Source organism: Lolium rigidum, chromosome 7, assembly GCF_022539505.1.
Source record: "Lolium rigidum isolate FL_2022 chromosome 7, APGP_CSIRO_Lrig_0.1, whole genome shotgun sequence".
Taxonomy (NCBI): domain Eukaryota; kingdom Viridiplantae; phylum Streptophyta; class Magnoliopsida; order Poales; family Poaceae; genus Lolium; species Lolium rigidum.
In genome coordinates, this window is record NC_061514.1 from 131502327 (window position 1) to 131522581 (window position 20255).

The 20255-nt window shown below is 41.8% G+C and overlaps 1 pseudogene; it reads left to right on the forward strand.

The window, feature by feature from the left end:
• Positions 1-10484: 10484 nt before the first annotated feature.
• Positions 10485-17841, forward strand: LOC124672003 (annotated as a pseudogene).
• The last annotated feature ends 2414 nt before the right edge of the window (positions 17842-20255 follow it).

Here is a 20255-nt window from a genome sequence, read left to right on the forward strand (position 1 = left end):
CCTAGATAGGATAGTTCATAAGTATCTCACACTGGTTGGGTTTAGTGGAGTATGGTATGTAAGGCAAACATCAGTCATGGTTACTATTAGGGTTCATCACAATGGTGTGATGCTAAGCATGGTTAATTAAGGATGATGGCTTTGGTAAAAGTAACTAGGGTTTACACTTGGTTGAACTTACTTGATTAACTAGATTATATTTAGTATGAACACTTAAACTACCAATTTATTAGTTCTATGGCTTCTATTATTTTATGGAAACAAGAACAAGTACTTAGTTGCTAATTATGGATCTATAAGTCAAAGGAATTTAACATGATCATACTTTATCATCCTAAGGGTTTAGGGTTAGAAGTAAATTAGGTTTCACATAAAATAATAGAGTTAGGGTTTTAAATAGGATTTAGGGTTTATGATTCTCATGAAATTATGAAGTTGTGATTTCATAATGGAACTAAGTTTTCCTATTTGTGATATAATTCCTAAAACAATAATTGGTAACGGAGTTAAAGTGATTAATTACTTTGAAATAAAATGATAATAGATTTAACATTATATTATGTCAAAAGACTTAATAAAATATGATAAATACTATTAGGGTTTAGGGTTTTGAATTAATAGTTGAAGTAATGATTAGTTAGGATTGTCATATGATTAAACACAATCATCAATAAATATTTGTTGTTTTATATGGCATTTCAATGCAAAGTAATATTTTCCTTATGTGAAGAATAAAAACCAGAAAATTATATGTTTAGTACTTAGGTTTTATTAGTTTAGGATTTTAAATTAGGCCTTTTAAAATTTAGAGAAAACTTCAAGTTATTGTTCCTTTAACTTTAAAGTATGTTTTTAATAATATTATTATTATTAAGGTAATTTTCTATTACCCACTTTTATTTATTGGTTGTTATTTAATTAATTTCTTTTAAATGGTAAAATTTCCTAGGAGAAAGGAAAGAAAAAGAAAAATATAGACCAAATGGCATGTTGGTTTGGCCTAATGGTCTGGCCCAACCTGGTCGGTTTGGTTGGGTCGGGTTAGACCCAAACCGACCGAACCCCTCTCTGCTCTCGTTCTCACACGCACGGGCACGCCTTTGTCCTCACTTACGCATCCGCCGCCCTGCTGCTGCCCGGCACCGCTCCAGCCGATGTCGGCCGCATCCGACGCCGCCGCTCGCTGGCGCTGCTCCGCCACCAGCTCGTATTTCTCCTCCACCAAATCCCCCTCGCCGAGACGCCCCTTACCCCCACGTTTGCCCCCAAGGCTAACCCTAGTCCGCCTTCGATTTCGGTCGTCGCCGGCCGAGTCCGGCGCCGCCGCAGGTCGGTGAACCTCGAGCTCATCCTCCACCGCTATCTCTCCTTCACAGCGTCGCCTCCCTGCACCTGCTTGCACCCCTGCGGCTAACCCTAGCTGCGGGTTGGCATGGTCGCTGTCGGCCGCTACCGACTGCGGCGCCTCCGGCTGCTCCCCTTCGTCGGCACGGACATTTTTACGTCGACTACGCCTCTTCGTCATTTTATCTCGACCATCCCCAGAACCCCAGCTTGACCTGGCCGTGCTCGGCCCCTCGCTGGCCTCTCCGATGGTGTGGAATGTGGTCATGGTACCGCTGGCGAGATTGCTGTGGTGACATTTTAATGGCGGTGGTGTGGTGGTGTTGGTGCTACTGGTGAGACTATGGTATGGCTGCTGCTGCACCGATGTTGCTCGGTGGATATGTTGCTACTGCTTCCTCGGACACGCTTCGACCTCGACGCCGGTTGGACGGCGTCGCCGGCGCAACCCCGGCGTCGCCCACCCCGCTACTTCCTGTACATCACTGTGAGCTAATCCTTTTCTCTAACTCACTCTATAGTCATGAATCGATGGTATGTGCTTGGTCATACTGCAGCATATACGTAGGTGATTGACATATGTGGTGTGATGCTTCAGTTTTGGATGACTTGCTCCTCAAAGCATCCCTTGTTGTGCTGCTGAACTAAACAGACTCTATTCCGTTTGATAGATGACAAGTACTAACCTTAATGCCTCCATTTGGATTAGTTGCCTTACTATGCCACTATTTCTGTTGAACTGAACTTGACAGCTCGGTTATACACCTAGCTACTTTATTATGGAGTTTATATGTAGGATACAGTAATTATCACTTACAGATTGGTGCTTTATTTGATGGCTTGTTTGTAAAATTGTATACATATTTGTAATGCTCTGATTATTGGATTGAGATGGTTCCTTGATCATCTTATGGTTTTCATGGGTTGGAATAAATATCGGCGGATGCTGGTACTAAGTAGATGCTTGGACATTTTACTGGATTAGTTTTACTTGTGAGCTTATATGTATCTCTAGTGGCTTGGCTGTTATGGAATCTGTAGATCCTGTGCATACATGGTCGGGGCTTATGTTTATGTGTTAATGGTGCAAGGTGATTAAGTCCAGTTCTTTCTCAGATGTATTAGTTGGATTATTAAACTGATAAGAACAGCTATAAGCTTGATTTTCTTGGCCCTGCCAATGATGCAAAAGGCTGAGGCTAGATTTTTAGATAAGAACAGATACTAGTTGCAACTATCTAAACTCTATGATGAGCATAGCATAGCACTTCTATGCCAGATCTGAGAGAAATATCCATTGAATCCTCCTAGGCAAGTTCTAGTTGAAGGGTTCATGGACTTGGCTTTGCATATTCCCCTTTATTTCTCCCCTGTTGTATGCAAAAACTAAGAACAAAACTTGTATTGCTGATGGGTTTCTACCTGCTGATCTGGGTAGCTTGATAGCTGGTTCTTCTGGCTTTTGAGATATCCTTCTTGTGGAGTGCCTGCTCCTCCTAGCTAGCTGGATAATTTCTTAAGACCCATCTGCAGATCCTGGGACTGTTCTGCTGTGTTGAAGCTACTGTTGTTATTCTTGCTGTTCTAGTGTGGCTAATTGAGTTGCCAAATGACTTTGCTGGAGAGCAAAATAAGGTGCGGCTGATATTCCTAGTACACTACTGTAACTACTTATACTGTTGGGCTATGTCTGTGTGATCGACAGCACATAGTTGCATGTGTTGTGTGTGAGCTACTTGTGGTTAGACCCCACCTGGGTGCTTCCCCCCTGTGCAAGCTACAGTGGTGTCCATGCTTATCCATGTGTAGTCATCTGCTAGTTGCCAACTTGCTTTTCTCATCCTCTTGTGCGAGGCACGGCTGATATAGATACTTATCACTGTTCTGTCTATCCTTGGTACTGTTAAGTGAAAAATACTTATTGGCTAATACTATTATTATTATGTGGACTAAATATTCAAGTGTGCCCCTAAGATTTAATTAAGCTTTTCTTAATTATTAAGTGGCTTATATAGTTAGTTGACTTAGGATCATGTTGACTTTTCTATGTCAAAAATGATCCGGTAAAGTTTCCAGTGGGCTTTCTCTATAAAGGAACTTGACTAGGTTAGAGGGATTAATAGGATAATTTGTTGCCTAAGATAAGTGGATCAAATATTGTTGCCCTTGTCCCTTCTTTGATATGGATCAGATGTTGTCACTTGTCCCTGTTGCCTATTTGCTCATTGATGCCTAATGATATAGAATGATCCATTGATCCCTCTTATGATCCAGAGATGATACATAATTCCCAAAGCTGCCTATAAACTGAAATTGATCCCTCTAATCCATAATTTAGATGTTAGGACAAGTTTCTAATGTCTAGTAGTTGAGTTCCAATATCAAAATGCCTCATCCTTGATGAAGGCGACATTTTAACCATAACACAATTTATTTTTCCATTTTTCTTTGTTTTGTTTCTCTTCTTGCAGGAAAAGAAAAATATTGGGAGATTGGGAAGATCAAGATTTAGTTTAGGAATTCTTTTTTTATTCTTTTGTAATACAATTTCTTTTTATGGAGTTGTAAATAATTGAATTATGATAATTGTAATAAGGTTTAAATTATCTATCTATTTTGAATTATCAAATGTGTTAACTTTTATATATTGTATTTCATATTATAGTTTGGAATTCAAATTCAAGTCAATATCTTATTTGAGTTCATGTTATTCATATTTGATTTGAATTCAAACTTGTTCTCCCAAAAACACATGAATGCACAAAGGTTGTGTCGAAATTTGTTGCACTTACATCGATGACTAACTCAATTCCACCGATGCAAGAGAAACCTCGATCATTTTGACAGTTTTAAACAAAAGCGCGAAAATTCCCCGGATTTTCTATGCATGAATGCAATGCACACATCTGTTTCCTCTATTTTTGTAACTCCATTTACTGGGATATTACAGTACTGTGGTGACCCTGCATACCACTGCATGTTGTAGTATGCCAGTCGTTGATATAACATTCACGAAGTACCATTCCGCAAATATTACATCCCTCAGAGTAGTACAACAGAACATAGCAGGGTCCATAACTCATTCACTTATTATTACAAGCATCAAACAAATATTGTCTTGGAGCTCCTCTTGGGTCCTCAGAGGGATACTCCTGGGTTCGAGGTGAACCCAACTTAGCTTACAACATAGGAGTCTCATTAAACTATACATTTATTTCATCGAGCAACTAAATACTAAGAGTTCGGGCTGCTCGGTTACTACTATTATCGGATATCTCTAGGCTTGATCTCCTCCGGAAGCCTCCCCGGATCCGTAGACTATGAGATAGTCTACGCCTTCAACTCCTCCTGAGAGGTCTGGTTCATCGTAGCCGATGATCTCGGCTCCTTCATTGTTGTCGTAGTCCTCCTCCAGACGATTCAGACAATCTAAGCATGGGATTTAAGGGTGGTATGAGTACGAGCGTACTCAACAAGTTCATTATAGATAAGGTGTTTAATGCACTAGCTACGATATTAGACCAGAAAGTCTAATACCAATGCAAGTTTTTGATAAACATTTCTTCAAGAGATTGCTTTTATTTCAAAGAGCTATGTCCGTCAGCCTTCACCGGTTTACTAGAACTTCATGGAGCTCCTTTCCGGCCGCGTTCGCAGTTCCTCATCCCGGAACAGGGAGTGACAGGTCACAGTTCTTTACACTCTGCAGAGGTGTGTTGCTTTACCCATAAGAGATCTTAACCTTGATGCCAACCGTGCAGCTTTCCCGTCCACACTTCATTCGGTGTGAGGCCCGGTATAAGGTCTAGCCAAACATGTTCCTCCGCTACCTCGAACACCCACCCTTTGTTGCATGCCCCGACCCTGGGTCCACGCCGGTCCCATTATTCCCGTAATTTCAGGGTGGACCCCGACCACGACGACGGTCCGGGATCGAACCAAACTCCTTCGCCGGTAGCTGCAACCCATCATAGACCGCAATACCGTGGGGACTTAGAATGGGTTCCCCACCCACAAGTTGTTCCGCAAGCCGCAACCGCTACGGTATGCACGAGCATAACCGTGGGGACTTAGAATGGGTTCCCCACCCACAAGTTGCTCCGCAAGATACAACCGCTACGGTAAGCGCATCCGTTGATGAACGAGAGGTGGAAACACTTTTGACTACTCCGTCCCACTCCGGATCTTATGGTTAACACGGGTATTACGGCACAAGAATCACTGGCGACATTTGTTGTTTAATCCTAGATGGATATAAACCCGTGCAATGGAACCTCCACCATATCAACACAATCCATGGTTCCATTGCCCACCACATAGTCATATTCATAGTTATGAAAGTAGTGGTTTTGGTTTTTATGCAATAGTGATAACCATAATACTTTGCAAGTAATTTGATAGAAATACTCAAATGACATGAGCAAGTGATGAACTTGCACGAACACCGCAAAGTTTTGCAGTTGGAAGGTGTGGACTGATCCTTGTCCTCTTGTTCTGAAAAATAGCATCATTGTCCGATAAGGGCAATGGTTAAAGAAGCAATTATGCATGATTCCATTTTTAGGGTTTGTTCCCCCCTTCCGATGTCGTTATTATTTCATGTAAGAGGTTAATACTAAGAATAATTTGGAGATTCTTGATTTAAAGTAAAATACAACCTTGAAATGTTGTCAAGGTGTTTTTAAAGTCCAAATGCATTAATGGACTTTATACACTATATAAAGGCTGATCAGATTAGGCTATCCGTATTGATTTGGGTACTGTAGAATGGCTAATTTCCTTCGATTTGCTTCCATCATTGGTTGACGCGTGTCTCTCAGTATAATTTCTTGCCTAAGTTGATCGTGCGTTTCCCTTTTTTTCGGGCAGGAAGGCAATCGGCTACCGGCTGAGTCTTCCTTTCCTTCGTATCCATCGGGATTCTTCCAGTTTCCTTCCATCACGGTTAAAGCGGTGCGGCCCTACCGTTTAACAGTCCAGAAACTCCACGATTCTTATTATCAAGGTACCAAATTAAATAAAACACGAACGACCAGTTCGTCCCAATAATCGCCGCCGCCGCCTGTATCCTCCCAGCGGAGGCCGGTGTCCTCCTCTCCCTCCCTAGCCGATGAGCCGTGTGCTCAGGCCGCCCTTCTCTCCCTCCGGATGAGGTTCGCCCTCCTCTCCCTCCTGGTCGACGAGAAGCGTACAGAGGCAGTCATCGAGGCATTTTGTCCTTCCGGAGGAGTCCGACGGCGAGGAGGAGTACGGTGCGCCCATCTCCTTCCCAGGGGAGGATGTAATCAGCGCCCTCCTCTACCTCCCGAGGCAGCAGGTAAATGGGAGGAGCTGACGGGAGGGGTTAGGTGTCCAATCTCCTTCCCAAGATGGCTAATGGCACGGAGGAGGACATTGGTATCCTCCTCTCCCTCCTGAGGAAGCTCGGCTATGGGAGGATCCGACGCTGACGATGCTCTCTTTTAAATGTATCTGCCGCCAGGTGCACCGCCGTGACCCCTCTATCTCTTTGTGCAGGACGTGGAGACGTCTACGACATTTTGCATCTGAAGAAGATGGTAAGACTAATCTTTGTTTCTTGCCAGAATATAACATATTGCACATTTTTTTATATTTTTGCAGGGAGGAGCGACTAAATTCTTAAGATTTTTGCTTGCAGTGGCTGAAGAAACAATGACAAATATCTACGGTTGCTCTAGCTATATTTGGCAAAGAATGGGGGTGCAAGAATGAATAATAGAAATTGTGTTTTTTTGCAATCATGATTGAATGATAGCTGTATTTATTTCCGATTCAGATTATGTGTCACCATTGAACCTATCTGAAGTACCTGTTGAAGCACCATTTTTGTAGGCATAGTATTGTGAGTACTTTTGTATCGATGAGCATCCGTGTGAAACCAAATTGTCAATTCTCGGTTGAAGGCATATAGTTTCTACTTGCTACTACTTCTTATTAGGTTTGTATTTTCTGTATTCTTGCAGCCATTGCTGCAAATATGTAGAGGGATAAGGTGTACATCAATCTGTCAACCAGCAGTCTAATTTACCAGTTAGACCTTTCTTGGATTGACACTAGACAACTGCGAGGTTTTCAGACATATATTTGTTTCCAAGTGCCACAGTGGCTAGGAGCGGAGAGGACATCATCACCGATGAGCAGGAGAGGGCCGCAAGGCTCCAGGAGGCCAGTACAAGAAGGAGGCGTTGGCAGCTATAACCAATGTGTAGCAGGAGCCGCGTCGCCTCCTCAACGAAGTCCAACGATGTGATAGCTCATCCATTCATCCATCTGATCAATGGTGAGCTCATCGTCCATGGATCATGGGTCCACCGTAAGCTGGATTATGATCTGAGTGTTTATTCCAAAAAATTATGCCGTTTGATTCTTTTGCCAGAGCTGAGAACCATGGCTGGCCAGATCATGCTGGGGATGAACCGTCAAATGGAGGAGGAGAATCGGGTGCTCAAGGCAGCACTTATATATGAACCCATTCATTCCACAAAATATAACTATTTCTCTTTGAGATTTTAAGGTTAGTCATGATTTTGTTCTCCTTATGTAAGATTACTGAGGCCACTTCCTTTTTTATGTGCCTTGAAAAACCGTGATGGTCTTGAGACATTCTAAACTATGCACAAGTATTTTGAGCTTAACGGGATTTCCATATTTGTGTGAAATTCGGATAAATCAAAAAATTAATTTCCTTTAAATAGGCATGATCATCATGTACCAGATGCAGATGCATATTTCAGCTGCTGGACCTGCACGGCTTGGATGCACCTGTAGCTATTAAAAATGAGAAAAGAGGTTGCCATTGTTCCAAAAATGTCAAAACCTAACCTTTCATTTTCCAGTTTCACATTGTTCCTCTTCCTTTCATATACACAGCTTTGGAAGATGAAGTGGGTCCCAATGGGAAGAAGAGACGTCATAGCGTTAATCCTATAATGATCTATGAATTGACAGTGTAAGTCCATGCTCTCGTGCAGCACAAGAAAGCGCAGGTGTGCATTTTTTGGCCCTACCAATCAATTAAATTAGCACCTGAAGTGTGTTCGTCAGACATGGCATGTTTTAGTTCATTGGAAACTGATACGACATATATTCTGGACTGGATATATGGGGTCTAGCTTTGCAATTTTCGTTACATCAGACTCAGTAAGGGTACATACAGATTTCGAGCCTTCACTTTTTTTTCAAGGCATCAAGTTTCCTATCCCTTTTGCATTGGTGTTTGTGGTGCCTAAGAAATTTAGATGCCTGACCTTGAAGCACAGGTAATAGCAGTACTCTTTTGCCGAAACGGTGTGTTGGTTCATGCGTAATTTATCCTCCCATGCTCTTGCATTTTTTGATACATGTATAACTGGCTAACTTTTTCTTTGATTGTTCTTTTTCTCCAGGATCTGCTCTCTGGTCGAAGAATTTTATTTCTGTTCCTTCTTATGTTCGAGTTTTTTGGTGGCTAGAATGTTTGGTTGACTGGCCCTGAAGTGCATGGTCTTCTTCATAGATCAGTGATGGAATGACCTTGGCACAACACAATAAGTGTTTACTACCCATACAACATCCCCATAGTGGTTCCACACTGTCATCTGGAACTAAATGTAAAAGAGAGACAGCGTTCGCACCCTGCCTGATACGATGAAAAGCAAATGCCCACGGCTTGATGTGGCTATAAATGCTGATACAATCCTATATGCTGTCTTTTCTACCTAGATGCTTATGTGGTGAGTTCTGTAAACTACCCACCGCCATATTTTTTTATTCATATATGTGCAAAATATGAGCTTATTGTTTGAGTTCCATTGCAGGAACAAGGGTATAATCAGGGAATTAACTTCAAATGACTGTAAATAGCAGCTGCAAATATTCAGTGCTTACGTTACCTTCAGAAGTTGGTGCAATTAGAATATAGTTTATTTAGTATAAATCGTGCTGTTGCTACCTTATGTATGCTTTCTATTACCGGCTGGTACTATGTTATGCCGCAACCAGTAGTTTCTTTTCTGTACTCTGTGTTTCTATAGACGTAACAAGCATACTGAAGGTTATCCCTTATATCAGCTGGCTTTGTGTCACTTCCGATCGTTGTAACCAGTTCACTTAGTGAGAAGCCATGGTTTCTGTGTATTCAATTTTTTTGCTTTGCATTTCCGATTGTAGCTTATATTCATGTAAGTACAAAGAGCAAAACTCAGCATATTAAGCAAGTGGAATATAAAATCGGAGACATCGCTGTTATTTTCTCTACTACAACAAACTTGAGAGCTGATTAATGCAATCAGTTGGCGTATGTAAATGAAATTTGATTTAATAACTCAAGAAGGAGGAACATACCAACAGTAGCAGATCACCTTGATTCCCCACTGATAGCACTATGTCCGCCGCGACCACTCGATTCCCCACCGATAGCACTACGATTACTTGCCACCGAACAACTTCTCTTCATCCGGAGACTCACGGACACCCCCCTGCCTCTCTATCCGCTGGGGCTTCTTGCCATCGACCAGCCCCCCTTCATCCATGGAGTCGCTTATAAAATCAGGACCCCCTAAGTGCTAGATCTTGGTCAACAGCAGAACCTATCAGTCTATCACCGCGCATGTCAACAGAGTGAATCTTCTCCCCTTCTTCTCTGTGGCCTACCTCATTTCCTGAAGAACTAGATCTGGGCCGACAGCAGACCAGTGTCACTGCACATGCCAATAGAGTAGAACTCCTCTCTTTCTTCACTACTATAATCTAACGTTGTATATGATGCCCCCCATAGGGGGCCTCACAGAGATTAGCTGCTCGTAGCCGTTGGATCTTACCCATCTGGCAATCTTGTCCGTCCATTTTTTTACTGGTGGAGTAGTCCAGGACGAGGCCCTCGCGCGAACCCACTTTTTATCCATGGGTCGATGAAGCCCACCCGGCCCGGCGTTGGCGCGTCGTCCTCTCTGCTCGCGCCCCTCGCTCGCTAAATCCCGCCGCCACCCGAGCTCCGCCTCCTCCTCTGCCCCATCGCCGCCGCACCCCGCCTCCTCCTGCGCCCGGCGCCGCCGTCCCCTCCTCGCGTGCTCATCTCTGCCTCCCTCGTGATCTCCTCTCCGCGCCTGGGCGCCTGGGCGACGGCGAGCGCGCACCTGGATATGGCGGCGGTGAAGGCGAGCGCGCGCCTGGGCGACTGCGGCGGCGAGCGCGTGCCTGGAGACGACGGCGGCGAAGGCGGCAGTGGGGGTGGAGGTCATCAATCGGCGCTCAATCAGGCTGCAACTGCCTCAGCGCTGGCGCTGCCGCTCTTCTGCCTCCGCTTCTCGTCCTTGTGCCCCCGAATCCCATCGCCGCCACCACCTCACGCGCCTCTCCTCCCCCACGGCGCCGATTCCTGCTCCGGCTACTACTCTGCGCCGGCGCCGGGTCTCCTTTTCTTCCCCATCGCGGCCGCCTTAGCAGCAGCAGCTGTAGACGGCTGAGTCGCGCGGTAGAGCTCGTCGGATCTCATCGATGTGTCAAATCACAAGCAGTTGCTTCGACCGCCACCTCACATCGTTGCATCGCTGATTTCCCCGACGCCTCCCCGGTGCTCTTCCTGCTGCAGCCGGTGCTGCCGCCTGGTAGCGATCTTCCCCCTTCTCTGTAATGCGTGAGGAGGCCAGTTAGGCTCCAACTTCTCCACCCTTCCCTCATCCCATCCCCTACAAGCTGTTGACCTCTGCGTGGTGGTGTCCAGGAGAAGCAGAGCTCAACAGCAGCTGCAGGAGCAGGAGCTACTGCCGGCCAGCAGCGCATCGACATGCCCCTCCGCCTCTACTTTGTCTGGCAGGTACATGCTCTCTCTCTCTCTCCCTCCCTCTCTCTCTCTCTCTCTCTCTCTCTCTCTCTCTCTCTCTCAGCAACCTTGCTCTGCATGGAGAGCACGGAGTTTGCAATCTCCTCAAGGTGAACTGCTCCTCTCCCCATCTTTGATTTAACCCCTGGAACGTCTCATCTTGGTTTGTACATATCCGTTTTATCTTTGCATAGAAGGTGTTTGATGAAAATCCTCGATAAGATTAGTGTCTATTTATGCTCCATCTAGCTATTTGCAAACCATAATGCTAATACTGCTAATAATGATTTTAGAAGTCGTCTCATAACCATAAAGCCGATATCGTTAAGAATGAACTTACTGAGATATTCCCTTGAGCCCGCTCTTCTTTGCTATGCTATATAAAGAGAACCACATAAGGGAAAGGCGGGGAAAGGTGCAATATGTTTTTGCTTCTTTATGTAAAAGAGATCCGCCATTACTCTAAACTGTTTATTTATTGTTTCGTCTTCTTTGCCGAAAAAATAGAACTGCAGAAACTAGCATTTATAGCAGTTGCAAATGGTACTCGTTTAATAGCAGCAAAATCACTTTTTGCTTGTCTGACTATCAGCATGTCACCTTTTTCTTTTGAACTTCCAAGTATGTATCTTCCATCTGTCTCCATTCTTAGAGAAATTGGAATGCATGAAAGTCTTACAAACTCTTACGCAAAGGTGCTTCTTCTAGATATCCAAAAAGCATGTGGTTACCATCAATTAAAGAAGAGAGTTTTATACTTCTTTCCCTTTTCATTAACAATAAATTTGTTGCTCTTTTTGTTTGGTTCAACTAGGCATGAGGCACCAGAAAGTTTAAGCAAAAAAATGTGCCTGCGACTTATCAATGTCTTGGCCAACGAGGGCGGCGAGAATATGTGTGAGCAATTATCTTTTGAAGTTTTTGTGTGCTGAGTAGTCTGACATATTGATGTAACTGTCATATTTCTTTAATTGCAATATCTTTGTGATATGTAGTTTTGGTCTGCTAGAGAATTTGCCTCTTCAAATGTTGTGTAAACCTTTTTGGCTGAGGGAATCTTTTTTAGAATGTGCACATAAGGTATCCATCCTCTTTTCATACTCTCTACAACCGTGCAATTATGCTAGACCTTTCAGGTCATAATGCGGTGCAGACTCATAATAGAAAATTGTTTTTTGATCTTGAATTATAGGTACTTCTCAGAGAACATTTAAGGATGGAGATTTATGTCCATTTTGATGGGAAAGGTGCTTCCACGGACTTCTTAGGTAATGAAGAATTGAACATTGAATTTCCAATGATGTTTGCTTATAAATCCTAGAGCTATATTTGATGTATTGATATCTATATATATATCGTTAGTAAATTATTACCTGTTCTTTAGCTTATTCTTGCAGCTTTACTGATTTACTGTACGTTCGCTTCGTGTATCCTTGTATTTGAGAAATTTGACTGTGTGATGGTGTTGCATTATTGGTAGGAAGACGAGGATTGTGAGGAGAGACCGAGCAAGAGGATAGCTGCGTAGAGAAATGGCGAGTCATGTAATGCCACGCTCTGCAAGGTAACGATTTTGTAAAATTGGAAATTTTGTATGTGATCTCCCTGCCAAGCCTATTGAGACATTTTTATTTTACTACATGCTAATTTTCAAGAATTACAGGAGATTCTTTTCTCTTAATGTTTTGATTTATCCCCCATCATTTGGAAATATTATTTAAACTGGATGGTGATATTGTGCTTATACAACCTGCACTATATTTTTCTTTTATAAAGCACGTGAAAACAATCAGACTCCCATAATAAATCCAGTAGAAGAATTTCTAATGTTTTTTAAAAGAATCATGCAACGAGTTAAAAAAGAGACATTACAATCAGCTCATCGGATAACATTTTCGGTAGTTTGGGAGGAAAGAGATCCTTGACATAGGTATTCAGTTAGTGAAACTTTTCTTCTGATTTATTTTGGTGTTAAAATTATCTTTAGTACTTCTTGGTCATATAATCTTGCAGCATAATGAATTAAGGATAATGGATTCCTAATGGCTGGTTTATGGAACACACATTTCTGCTTAATCTATTTTGCACGAGCATCTCTAGATGGAAGCAGTATTCCCTTTTTTTTCTTCCTTAGAAGACTAAATGGCAACATGAGTGTGTGTATCATCTTTAGCTCTGTGCACAATGAATGCCGATTGATAGGGAGGTAAGTAGTGCTTGTGAGAAGTGCTGGGCTGGTGTTTTTTACATGAATGCAGGGGCTGCAGTTAAGTAAACATATCATGTCTTTACTCTTTAGCTCATATGACGTGTTTCCTTTTGTTGGAAGTAGGGAGCAAAGCAGATTGCGGAAAAGGGGGAATTCCCTAGCACAGCATCAACACTTCGTCAGGTTCGCGGCATCGGAGACTACACAGCAGGAGCTATCGCGTCTATAGCCTTCAATGAGGTTGTGTACCATATATATCATCTTTAACTGACTAGCTCCATGCCTTTTTTTCCATGCATATTCAAATGATTTTTCTGTGTTTTTGTTTGCTATAGGTCACCCCACTTGTCGATGGAAATGTTGTACGTGTTATCAGCAGACTTTTTGCTATTGCTGATAACCCAAAGGAATCGTCAACAATAAAGAGATTCTGGTAAGTAGCACAACCCTCTTTGATTCCCTGGAGAGCAATGGAAGAGCTGATTGTGGCACTAATTAGGGAGTAGATGGCCATATATGCAATAATAACAATTTCAACACTTAGTGCAAAATACCATCAAATTATGGTAAGTTATCGTCCACACCAAACAGCTACTGCATTGTACTGAGCTATACCATCAATTAACTCTGCCAATTCGAAGTTGCCAATATCCACACTTCCACCTAGCTTAAGTGCAAGCCATATCCACTTTTGGTTCCATATTAATCTGATCCTTCTGCAACATTATCCCCAAATACCTAACTTTTTATTTGAAAGCCTTATAGACATAACTTTTGGGCACTGTTGCTTGGATGACGAGGGAGCTTGCTCGGTCAAGCTGGTTGATCCATCAAGGCCAGGAGACTTCAACCAAGCAATGATGGAATTAGGAGCAACATTATGCAGCAAGACCAAGCCTGGTTGCTCAGAGTGCCCTGTCTCTAGCCACTGCCAAGCGCTTGCGCTTTCCCAGGAAAATCCATTGGTTGGAGTTACAGACTACCCACGGGTGGTCCCCAAAGCCAAACCACGTCATGATTTCGCTGCTGTTTGTGTTGTTCAAATTGCACAAGGTTTAGAGCAAGAAATGGCAGCAAGCCAATGCAATCTCTTTCTCTTGATAAAGAGGCCAGAAGAGATCCAGGGCAGTCGCTTTCCGCAGAATTGTTTGGTAAAATATGTTAATGCTGCAATGACAATAGATTTCCTTCATCTAAATGGATAGTTTAATATACCCCTAGAAATATTACCTGGGAGAGAAATACCTATGTGTGGAACCCATGATCTAATGCAGTATCCATCCTCTTTTTATATTCTCTACATCAATGCAATTATGCTAGACCTTTCAGATCATAATGCGGTGCAGACTCATAATAGAAATTTGTTTTTTGATCTTGAATTATAGGTACTTCTCAAGAACATTTAAGGATGGAGGTTTATGTCCATTTTGAAGAGAAAGGTGATTCCACAGACTTCTTAGGTAATGAAGAATTGAACATTGAATTCCCAATGATGTTTGGTTATAAATCCTTGAGCTATATTTGATGTATTGATATCTGTATATATATTGTTAGTAAATTATTACCCGTTCTTTAGCTTATTCATGCTGCTTTACTGTACGTTCGCTTTGTGTATCCTTGTATTTGAGAAATTTGACTGTGTGATGGTGTTACATTATTGGTAGGAAGACGGGGATTGTGAGGAGAGACCGAGATAGAGGAGAGCTGGGTAGATAAATGGCGAGGGATGAAATGCCACGATCTGCAAGGTAATGATTTTGTACAATTGGAAATTTTATATGTGATCTCCCTGCCAAGCCTATTGAGACATTTTTATTTTACTACATGCTAATTTTCAAGAATTACAGTAGATTCTTTCCTCTTAATGTTTTGATTTATCCCCCATCATTTGGAAATATTAGTTAAACTAGATGGTGATACTGTGCTTATACAATCTGCTATGTCTTTTTCTTTTATAAAGCATGCGAAAACAATCAGACTCCCAATAATAAATCCAGTAGAAGAATCTCTAATGTTTTTTAAAAGAATTATGCAACGAGTTAAAAAAGAGACATCCAGGGCAGTTGCTTTCCGCCGAATTGTTTGGTAAAATATGTCAATGCTGCAATGATAATAGATTTCCTTCATCTAAATGGATAGTTTGATGAATCCCTAGAAATATTACCTGGGAGAGGAATACCTATGTGTGGAACGCATGATCTTAAGGCAGTATCCATCCTCTTTTTATATTCTCTACATCAGTGCAATTATGCTAGACCTTTCAGATCATAATGCGGTGCAGACTCATAATAGAAATTTGTTTTTTGATCTTGAATTATAGGTACTTCTAAGAAAACATTTAAGGATGGAGATTTATGTCCATTCTGATGGGAAAGGTTCTTCCATGGACTTCTTAGGTAATGAAGAAGTGAGCATTGAATTCCCAATGATATTTGGTTATAAATCCTAGAGCTATATTTGATGTATTGATATCTATATATATATCGTTAGTAAATTATTACCCGTTCTTTATCTTATTGTTGCCGCTTTACTATACGTTCGTTTTGTGTTTTTTTCCAAAATGGTGTGCTCATGCCTCTGCATCAATTGATGCATACGGCTCACGTTTGCTTTGTGTATCCTTGTATTTGAGAAATTTGACTGTGTGATGGCGTTACATTATTGGTAGGAACACGGGGATTGTGAGGAGAGAACGAGAGACCGAGACATAGGAGAGCTGGGTAGAGAAATGACGAGGAATGAAATGCCACTATCTGGAAGGTAATGATTTTCTACAATTGGAATTTTTATACGTGATCTCCCTGTCAAGCCTATTGAGACATTTTTATTTTACTACATGCTAATTTTCAAGAATTACAGGAGATTTTCCTCTTAATGTCTTGATTTATCCCCCATCATTTGGAAATATTAGTTAAACTGGATGGTGATACTGTGCTTATACAACCTGCACTATCTTTTTCTTTTATCAATCACGTGAAAACAATCAGACTCCATAATAAATCCAGTAGAATAATTTCTAATGTTTTTTTAAAAGAATTATGCAACGAGTTAAAAAAGAGACATCCAGGGCAGTCGATTTCCACGGAATTGTTTGGTAAAATATGTCTTAATTGGTGTCATGGAGATGTCATGGAGAGAATCGGTACGTTCAGAACTTACAGTAGTGATGACCTTTGTTGGTGGCTTCAGATCCGTGGTATCATATTTATTGTGAATATCAATTTTGCACTGATCATGACCAAGTAGAACCAGAGATAAATGTCTCATAAAAACTGCACGAGATATTTAGGCTGGTGTCCTTTCAGTTATTATAGTTTACCCATTTGAATATACAATATTGTGGGAATTTTCATTTAGTTTCTCCTTTTTCTATAAACAATGCACCACTTTGAACCTCGGTTGTATACGATTCATTTTGAGGAATTTTGAGTCATATTTTCATTATACTTACTATTGTTTATCGACTAGAAAAGAAAGAGCTCGCAATGTAGCAAGGAATACCAAGCATTGGATACTCATGTCCTTGCTCAATATAAAGCGGCTTCCCTGGACAATGATGCTCTTGTCCTGCTACCATGGAAATACTGATATGCTAAGCACTGCCCTTTAACCATAATTATGGGTCTTCATTATTGACCACAAAGAAACAAAATTTTAATGATTGATTACCTTAAAAAACATCATTAAATTACATCATTTCAGCTGAGGAGTATGACACGCAATTTATGTTACGTTAGATGGTTTCCAGTTTCTCATATTGTGTATAGTACTTAGCTTCCATGTATTGATTTGTTGTGGTTAATTCTCACCTTATGATTTTCTATGAATCATTTCCTACTTGCTATTCTATCTTATCATAGGAAAAGTTCATATAATGTGATTACATGAACATTTATCAAATGTGCTTATTGCTTCAGTGCCTATTTTCTAGAGATTTTTCATGTTATCTTATATATTTTTCTTATTTGTGAGTTATGTGATCAGCAAGGATTTCATTGGGCTTATTCGAAGATCATATCTATTTTTACTCACCTGCTTGGTCTTACGATTTTTTTATTTCCTAAATAAAATTCATAGGCCTCTCAATTTAATATGTGCTCACTCTAATTGCATACCTTCATGCCTTGCAGCTATGGCTTCATGTGATCAGTTGTGTTCCCTTCAGATTTCCATCTTCAGACAGAGCCCTTTTGTGAAATTATGCTATTCTGAATTTCTAGCAGAAGAAAAACAAATGGTGCTTCCTTTTCCCAACAAAGGCCTCTTCCCAGAATTTTCTCATTCCTATGGACCATCGGTTCATGATTGTAGCTTAGTCACCTAGCAAAGTGCTATCTAATAGTTAGCCATGAACTTATTGCATTTTGTACTTATGAGAATTAGATTGTGATTTCCGTCATGCAAATCTTACTCGTGTATGCATCTGGTTCAACTATACCGCCCAATGCTTAGTCGGTGTTCAACTTCACCAGATTATGACTTTGAACTGGGTCATTCAAATTTACATATATTAGCATTTTTTCACCCGAAAAAACAAATCTGAACTGGGGTGTAGATGCTCTTGGTTTAATAAAAAAATCAAAACAAATAGTAAAATAATTTTAAAAAATCTAATATTTTTGGACAATGAACATGAACAAGTGTTCTAACTGCACACCAAAAATTTCCGAGAAAAGACATCTATAGTGGTTTGTGCAAAAAAGCTAAAATACGGTGTTGTTTAGAACGTCTAGATTTGTTTCTTACATCACTTCAATTTGTCTTTTTTGCACAGATTACTACGTAAGTCTTTTTCTGGAGATTTTTGGTGTAAAGTTAGAACAAGTGTTCATGTTCATTTTCCAAAAAATTCAGATTTTTTAAATTTTTTTTGCTATTTGTTTTGAATTTTTTATTAAATCAAGAGCATCTACACCTGGGTTCAGAAATGCCTTGTCCTTTTTCACCTAATTTTTATTGTTGTTATATAATATGTAAATCAGCTGGAATTCCACGGGATCGTGCGCCAAGGCGCACATCTAAATCTAGTACTATATGGCTTTCCTTCTGTCGATGTCTTTTTTCAGACCTCCTACTTGCAAAAGCAGTTTTTTTAGGGGAACTTGCCAAAGCAGCTAAATTGTCCCAGCCCAACAGCAGTCCTTAATGAAAGGCCAGGTATCATCATTACTGGCCCAATATCGGCAGGAGTACCAAATTGCTTCCTTCTGTTTTTTTTTTCAGGTAATTCCTCCTCGATGCATGAATCTACCAGCACTTACTACAACCGTCTACACCCGGCTTCGATGCAACACCAGGGAGGTTCATACCTGCCTTCTTACCCACCATGTAACCCAATGTAAACGTTGCTATACACTTAGGTATCATCGCTTATATTATTATATGCATCTTATTCCTAATTAATTTCCAGAGATACTAATCTTAAAACTACTACGGTCCCACAAAATATGAGCGGGGATCAAACTTATACATGTATTATTTCCTCACACTAGCCTTACCAACCGAAGAGGTAAATCCACGGGCGCGGCGTGTCGCCGTGCCTATGCTTCCTAGTATTTTCATTATTGAAAATAATATGTGTGATTTAAATCATTATTTAAATCATCAAATTAAGACTTATTCTTCTTTGTCTTCAAAAATTCTCTTTGATATTTTATTTAGATAGAGAATTTTATGTTGATTAATTTTCATATTTTTACTTATTTTTTAGAGCTTTATTTTATTTTCTAAAATTCTTGAAAATTCTCATTTAGATGGGTATTTTGGAAATGTCCAAAATACCCCTCGGGCCCACCTGTCAGGCGGCCGAGCTGGTTAGGTTGGACCAGCCCGGTGGGCTCGGTCCAACCGACCCGATCGCTTCGTCGTCCTCCACCCCGCAACCCTAATTCCCCTTTCGGGCTCCCGCGACACCGAAATCGCCTCCGCCGTCGCCGCCTGCTCCGGCCGCCTCCGGCCATCATCGGCGACGATGCGGGTGCGGATCTGGACCGTCTCTCGACGGCGGACATGGTGGTCCGCGTCGATTTGACGCTCGCGTCCACCTCGACTCCTCCCCAACGCATCTGCGCCTCGGCCGCACGGATCCGTGAAGATCCGCCGTTCGTCGGCGTCCCTGGCGCCGTGGTGATGTCGTGGAGGTGCCGGCGTTGCGGTGATGTGGCGACCCAGGCTTGGCTTGGCCTGGCGCCGCCGTCGCCCGGCGTGTGCCGCCGTGCCGCCACGGTCGTGCTCATCTGCTCCGCCTGTAAGTTTCTCCTCCTCTTTCCTCCTCTGTTACATGTTCTATCTCCTTCTCTTCTCCTCTTCTTCGTCTAGCTCGGCCACTGGCCGACTTCTCCCTTTGGAGATGCTTGCCTAGACGAGTCTTTGCCTCTTGCTATGCTTCTACGCCTCTGTGTGCCTTGCGCCAAGCCAGCCACAGTGCTGTGTCTGGGCTCGCTGCCATGCGTATCTTGCTGCCGTGCATTAGCTATGGATTTTGGTTCGTTGTTGCTCTTCTATTTTGCTCTATGCACTTCATGTTGCATGCTAAATTCCTACTGTGGCATTTCTGTGATTGCTCATGAACATCCAGTGATGCTCATGGCCTGCTGGCTGGCTCCTGTGATTATTATTGCTACTAGGATATCCTGTATGTGCATAATCTTGTCCCTGGCTTGATCATTATGCATGATCCTTGTAGTATGCAAGTGCCAGTGTCTCTGTTCCTGAGGCTATCTTCACCAATTACTCAAGTGTATTCATTTATGGTGTTCGGCTTGTTTGTTGTGTGCAATTCTTGTGAATTTACAAGTGCCGGCACCCCGAGTGCTCTTCTCGTGTGCTATAATTTCATGATCATGCTCAATTGAGTATTGTTGTTGACTTGGCAGCTCCATC